Source organism: Euleptes europaea, chromosome 19 (assembly GCF_029931775.1).
Source record: "Euleptes europaea isolate rEulEur1 chromosome 19, rEulEur1.hap1, whole genome shotgun sequence".
NCBI classification, from domain to species: domain Eukaryota; kingdom Metazoa; phylum Chordata; class Lepidosauria; order Squamata; family Sphaerodactylidae; genus Euleptes; species Euleptes europaea.
In genome coordinates this window covers 23,377,309-23,383,872 of record NC_079330.1, presented here as the reverse complement: position 1 = coordinate 23,383,872, position 6,564 = coordinate 23,377,309, and the positions used below count along the sequence as shown (strand labels likewise).

The window sequence follows — 6,564 nt, the reverse complement described above, 5'->3', positions numbered from 1 at the left end:
GGGGCTGTGGCTCAGTGGCAGAGTATCTGCTTGTCACGCAGAAGGTCCCAGGTTCAATCCCTGGCATCTCCAGTTAAAGGGACTAGGCAAGTAGGGGATGTGAAAGACTTCTGCCTGAGACCCCAGAGAGCCGCTGCCAGTCTGAGTAGACAATACTGACATTGATGGGCGAAGGGGTCGTGTTCAGTATAAGGCAGCTTCGTGTGTTCATGTGTTCTTAACCTTTTAGGAGAGGGGCTGTGGCTCAGTTTGTAGAGCATCTGCTTGGCACACAGAAGGTCCCAGGTTCAATCCCTGGCATCTCCAGTTAAAGGGACAAGGCAAGTAGGGGATGTGAAAGACCTCTCCCTGAGTCCCTGGAGAGCCACTGCCAGTCTGAGTAGACAATACTGACATTGATGGGCCAAGGGTCTGATTCAGTATAAGGCAGCTTCATGTGTTCATGTGAGCTAGGAAGCAAGGGGAAGGAAAAGGAGACCTTGGGCTCCCTGCCAATCTTTAAATGATAAAGAAAGGATTACATGGGAAGGGGGCAATAGCTAAAGGGAATGTCATTGTTTGGCTCTGGGGAAGCAATATACAAGGTTCTGAGATGCACAAAATTCTTAAGCGGGGGAATGACGTTTACTGCTCACTTCAAGTCACAGCAGACCTATGCTGGCCCTGTAGGGTTTTCAAGTTACGGTTGCCAGCTCCGGGTTGGAAAATACCTGGAGTTCCTGGGGGTGGAGCCTAAAGAGGGAGGGTTTGGGGAGAAGAGGAACTTCAGTGGGGTATAATGCCATAGATTCCACCTTCCAAAGTTGCCATTTTGTCAGGGGAACTGATCTCTTGTCTGGCGATCAGTTGTAATCCCAGGAGATCTCCAGCTGTCACCTGGAGGTTGGCAACCCTATTTCAAGGCAAGAGTCAAACAGAGGTGGTTTGCCTCTGCGTAGTAACTACAGAGTCGGCCTGTTCGCCCAAGAAGCAACCAACTTCGGACAAAGAGTGCTTCAGGCAGTGCAGGATATCTAATCACTCCCACCCGGGGCTTAGGTAGCTCTGGTACGTCCCGAGCTGAAGACGCCCTCCTGCCTCAGAGTGAGAAAGAGCCTTGAATTACTTACCGTGAAGGCTCCTTCTGCTCTGAGGTACAGAGGGCGTCTTCCCCTCCCGATAGTACCTGCAACAGATTAAAAAAAGAAAAAAAAGAAATTTGCAGTGGTTCTGAGGAACACTAGCTTTTCAGGGGAGTTTGTTTCTCTACCCCTTGTTGTTCCATGTTACCACGTTGGCCATATACATGGAAAGTTTACTTATTCTAGTTAGGTTTCTGTCTCCATTACGACTTAGCTTTCAACAACTAGAGCTCTCAGAAAGGAGGGAGTCATTTCCCCTGGGAGAAGGAAGGCCTGGTTTTTTATGTTCCTGCCTCCATAGCAAGGAAATAACCCGAGCTGAAGATGCCCTCCGTACCTCAGAACAGAAGGAGCCTTCACGGTAAGTAATTCAAGGCTCTTTCTCTACCACTTAAGGAGGAATCAAGCCGGCTTACAAGCACCTTCCCTTCCCCTCCCCACAACAGACACCCTGTGAGGTAGGTGGGGCTGAGAGAGTATGACTTGCCCAAGGTCACCCAGCTGGCTTCATGTGTAGAAGTGGGGAAACAAATCCAGTTCACCAGATTAGCCTCCGCCGCTCATGTGGAGGAGTGGGGAATCGAACCCGGTTCTCCAGATCAGACTCCACTGCTCCAAACCACCATTCTTAACCACTACACCATGCTGGCTCTCCTTTATGCAGCTCTGACCCCCAAGCTTTGCCTAGGCCATTATGTAGATTCGCCCCCATATTTCATCCTAACTGGTAACCTGATCTTATCAGGACTTTCAGCACTCAACCTGTCTGTTGTCTATGGTCCAGCTTGTCAGATACAAAGCTGACTCTCCCCCAGTGAAGGGGGATGAGGAAGCGCATTTGAACAGCCGGCAATTTCATCACAGCTCCCACATATCCAAGAACAAGATTAGAGCAACCGCGTGCCTCCAGTTTGCAAATGCAAATCGCCTGTTCAGAACAGCTAACAAAATGCAGCTGCTTATTTATAGTCCATGCAATGCATGAGCAACTCAAGATCTTTCCTCTCCCTTCTAGTAATCAGACACAATTGTTCCAGTCATCTCCGTTATTTGCAGCAATCATTCAGCTTCTGACGAGACGTATTGCCTCTCCACAGTGTTGCTGAGCTCAAAAGCATGCTTGACATAATGATAAAGCCTCTTCTCCTGCTCAGCAAGGAAATGGATAATGCGATTTTTGTTTGCAATATGACCGCCGAGAAGGTTTCCTACCGGAGGTGAATTTTGCAAGAACAAAACCTTATAGATCAAACTTTCTCTCTGATAAAACATGGCAAGGTTTTTTTCTCATTTTCATAAAAAGTCACATGAAGAGAAATTGTTGCTTGACCATTTCGCGAGAATGCAATCCACACCCTAAGACTTCTAGAGACAAAAGGCTATTTCATTTCTTTTATAACCTCATATCTAACCACCAATATCTACAAAACAGGAGACAGTCATGTCTACAATTTAGGGTTAAACAAATCTGGGGTACGTCCACAAATTTGCAGAAAGATCGGTTTGGTTTGTCGTTGCAAGGTAGTTTGCAGCAACAAACTTCAAAAGAATAAATTACAATCATCCAACATTACAAGCAGTTGTTTTTACTAAATAGAATCTGGGAGCAATCCTAAGCAGGTCTATCACACTAGGGTTGCCAGCCTCCAGGTGGTCTCAAAGAACTCTCACCTATGGTGTTCAGTATTTGGTCAAAAATTAACAAAACAGCATGAAGGCTCAAAATTAACTATTTTACTAATTCTGACACATAACCATAAGTGTAATTGACAATGACATGAACACAATAGAAAAATCAACAGTAACCACATACCAGACTTTACCTACAAATAACGCAACAGAAGTCCATCAAAAAATTCTTATCAGAGTTCTAAGCAGAGTCAGCATGGTCAAAAATGTTTATAATTCCAAACTCGTCATGAATATGAAGTCCTTAGACCCAGATACTTTTCTTAAAGGCAGGTCAATTCCAATCAGTTCCAAGCAGACGGATAATAAGCCCAGAAAGACAGGAAACGCCCTCTGGATTGATTCAACGTTTTCACCACATTGTGGCTTCATCAGCCTTACACATTCAATTCATATAATCACGATCGCCTCTATTGGCTGCACTGTTTAGTTAATTTTTAAGCTCCAGGTGGTGGCTGGAGATCTCATGGGATTATCACTGATCTCCAGGTGACAGAGATCAGTTCCCCTGGAGAAAATGGTGACTTTGGAAGGTGAACTCTATGGCATACTCCATTGAAATCCCTCCCCTCCTTAAACCCCACCCTCCTCAGGCTCCACCCTCAAAATCCCCAGGTATTTCCCAACCCAGAGCTGGCAACCCTAACTCAGACATAAGTCCCATGTTATTCAATGGGGCTTACTCTCAGTCTCCGATCACAGAGACCCAGTATCAGTTGTAATGTGGCCTTATGACACAATAACGTCTTTAAACAGATGCAATATTCTGTTTCTCCTGCAAAAGACTACATCATACAAGGGTCCCTAATCTGGTTTGAGCCTGTAGGCGCTTTTGGAATGTCGAGGGATGTGAGTAGGAGCAACCACAAAATGGCTGCCATGGGGTGCTGGGGCCAATCACAAAACGTCGAGAGACTGCAAACCAAAATCCTCCTCTACGCTAGGGGCAGTGTTTTTGAAAGGGTGCTCCATGCAGACACAAAAGTGACGCCTCCTGGATTCTTTTGAATCGCCTTCTACTTTGGTGAGGTGGAGGAGAACCAGGAGTGGCTCTTTGCTTTGGGTAAGAGAGATGCTTTATTGAAGAAGCAAACAGGCACCAGGAAAACCACTAGTGGGCTCCACGGTATATGTGGATGGGCATCGTTGATCTAATATTTATCTCCTTCTCCTTCTAATGTGCTCAGTGATCACTGGAACCCTCTCAGGGGTGCTAGTCTGAGAAAAGCAACTGGTCTGAGGCCACAAAGCAAGCTTCATGACTGTGTGAGATTTGAATCTCTGGTCAAATTTCAGCACTCTACCTACGGTTGCCAGCTCTGGGTTGGGGAACTCCTGGATATTTTTGGGGTGGAGTCTGGGAAAGGGAGAGACCTGGGAAGGGTACAATACTTGTGTGTGTTAAGTGACGTCAAGTCGCTTCTGACTCATGGCGACCCTTTGAATCAAAGTCCTCCAAAATGTCCTGTCTTTGACAGCCTTGCAAAATGAGGGTTGTGGCTTCCTTTATTGAGTCAATCCATCTCTTGTTGGGTCTTCCTCTTTTCCTGCTGCCCTCAACTTTTCCTAGCATGACGGTCTTTTCTAGTGACTCTTGTCTTCTCATAATGTGACCAAAATACAATAGCCTCAGTTTAGTCGTTTTAGCTTCTAGGGTCAGTTCAGGGTTGATTTGATCTAGAACCCACTGATTTGTTTTTTTAGTATCCGTTAACACTCTCCTCCAACACCACATTTCAAAGGAATCTATTTTCTCCCTATCATCTTTCTTCAATGTCCAGCTTTCACACCCATACATAGTAATAGGGAATAAGATGGCATGAATTAACTTAATCTTGGTGGCTAGTGACACATCCTCACACTTCAGAATCTTTTCTAGCTCCTTCATGGCTGCCCTTCCCAGTCTCAATTTCTTTCTGATTTCTTGGCTGCAGTCTCCCTTTTGACTGATGGTGGAGCCAAGGAATAGAAAGTCTTCAACAATTTCAATTTCCTCATTGTCAACCGTAAAGTTGTGTAATTCTCCTGTAGTCATTACTTTTGTCTTCTTGATGTTCAGCTGTAGTCTTGCTTTGGCACTTTCTCTTTTAACTTTCAGCAGTAGTCGTTTCAGGGTACAAAGCCAGATAGTAAACTCTCCAAAGCTGCCATTTTCTCCAAGGGAACTGATCTCTTTCATCCAAAGAGTAACTGTAATACCAGGAGATTTCCAAACCCCACCTGGAGGTTGGCAACCTTAACTCTATCTTATGCTACACCGGAATCCCACCGTTGTGACTCTGAGCCTGCCAAGCAATAAATACCAAGAATGAAAATGGAGCAAGGGTACCCAAGGCAAGTCAAGTCATTTCCCAATGCTTATAATAATTTTGTTCTAATATGCCCTTGTGCAAATAGCCCAACAATACCGGCTCTCCCTTATCTCGGTACGGTAAGGCGGCTCGTTGGCAAATGTGCCTTTGACTGCCAAAATAAAATAAATTGAATCAGCTCGCACATGATAACATGCACTTTCTAACTCAAACTAATTGCTCGGCTAATTGATGTTTGTTGAACTTTCTCCATTTCATTGAGTGATTAGGTACAAAAGCTAACAGTTGACATCTGTAGGCGCTTAACTGGCGTCTGCAATTACTGTTAATGTTAAATAATTGTTAGTTAATTGGAGTGGTAACTGGCTGAATGGAATCCAGATTGAGGAGCAGGAAAGGGGGGGGGAGAGTTGAATAAATGGAGCTCTCTGCCCCCACACAGGAAGCACTTACAGCAAAGAAAAAATGTAGCGACCTTCCAGCCAGGTTGGAAAGGTTGCCATCACAAAATCACACACACACACACGGCAAGGTCATGGGTGCTTTCAAACGTCGGGGGGTCACACTATTTCAACAACTGTGATGTCCAAAGCTAGGGCTCTGGGCATGGTCACACCTTCCAGCGGACTGAAAATTAACCCAAAATACTGCTAGCATACATAAATACAGTACATTTTTTTAGACATAATGCTATTGCACCCTTAATATACAGTATAAACCTAACTTTGATATGTACTGGGAAACCAAGAAGTTTGTGCGATTTGCTTTATCATGATATTTGCTTTATTGCGGTGGTCTAGAACCAAACCCGCAATATGTCCGAGGTATGCTTGTAATAATTTGCTTGCAAGGGGGAAAAAAAACCCAACTGTTATCTTCTATTCTAACTTATTTTCACCTGTTTTCAATTACGGACGCTGGGCAACGGGAGCGAAGAAATGTGGGCCGCTAAAAAGCTGTTGACTTTTGGTCTGTTACCTTTCATCCTGAAGTTCATCCATAAGATGGGGAGGGGCAGTTAGTTACAATTTTGTTTCATTTATGCAAAAAACAGTAAGCGAGCACAGACTTGTCTCTGACCATCCATTTCCTCCAGGGGAGCTGATCTCTGTAGTCTGGAGATGAGCTGTAATTCTAGGAGATCTCCGGATCCCACCCGGAGGCTGGAATCCCTAACTATACCACTGCAGACTGAAGAAGGGAACTTTTTTTTTAATGCTTTCGCATATAAAATCTCCATGCTAATAACATATAGCAAATCCAGGAGACAGGTTTTTAATTTAGTCCTTTGTGTGCTGTGATAAGTTTCCCACTTGCATGGGCATTACTAATGTGGAGGTGGAATATTTAAGGCTGTAAGCCCTCCCCTGTACCTGTCTGAATCAGTACAGTTTATTCTTATTGCCTTTGGGGAGAGGCTGTGGCTCAGTTTGTAAAGCATC

General features: G+C 44.7%; 1 non-coding gene across 1 annotated transcript; it reads left to right on the top strand.

Moving 5' to 3' along the window:
- Positions 1 to 72, top strand: TRNAD-GUC (transfer RNA aspartic acid (anticodon GUC)). Its single transcript has one exon. It is a non-coding gene; the product is annotated as a tRNA-Asp (tRNA).
- The last annotated feature ends 6,492 nt before the right edge of the window (positions 73 to 6,564 follow it).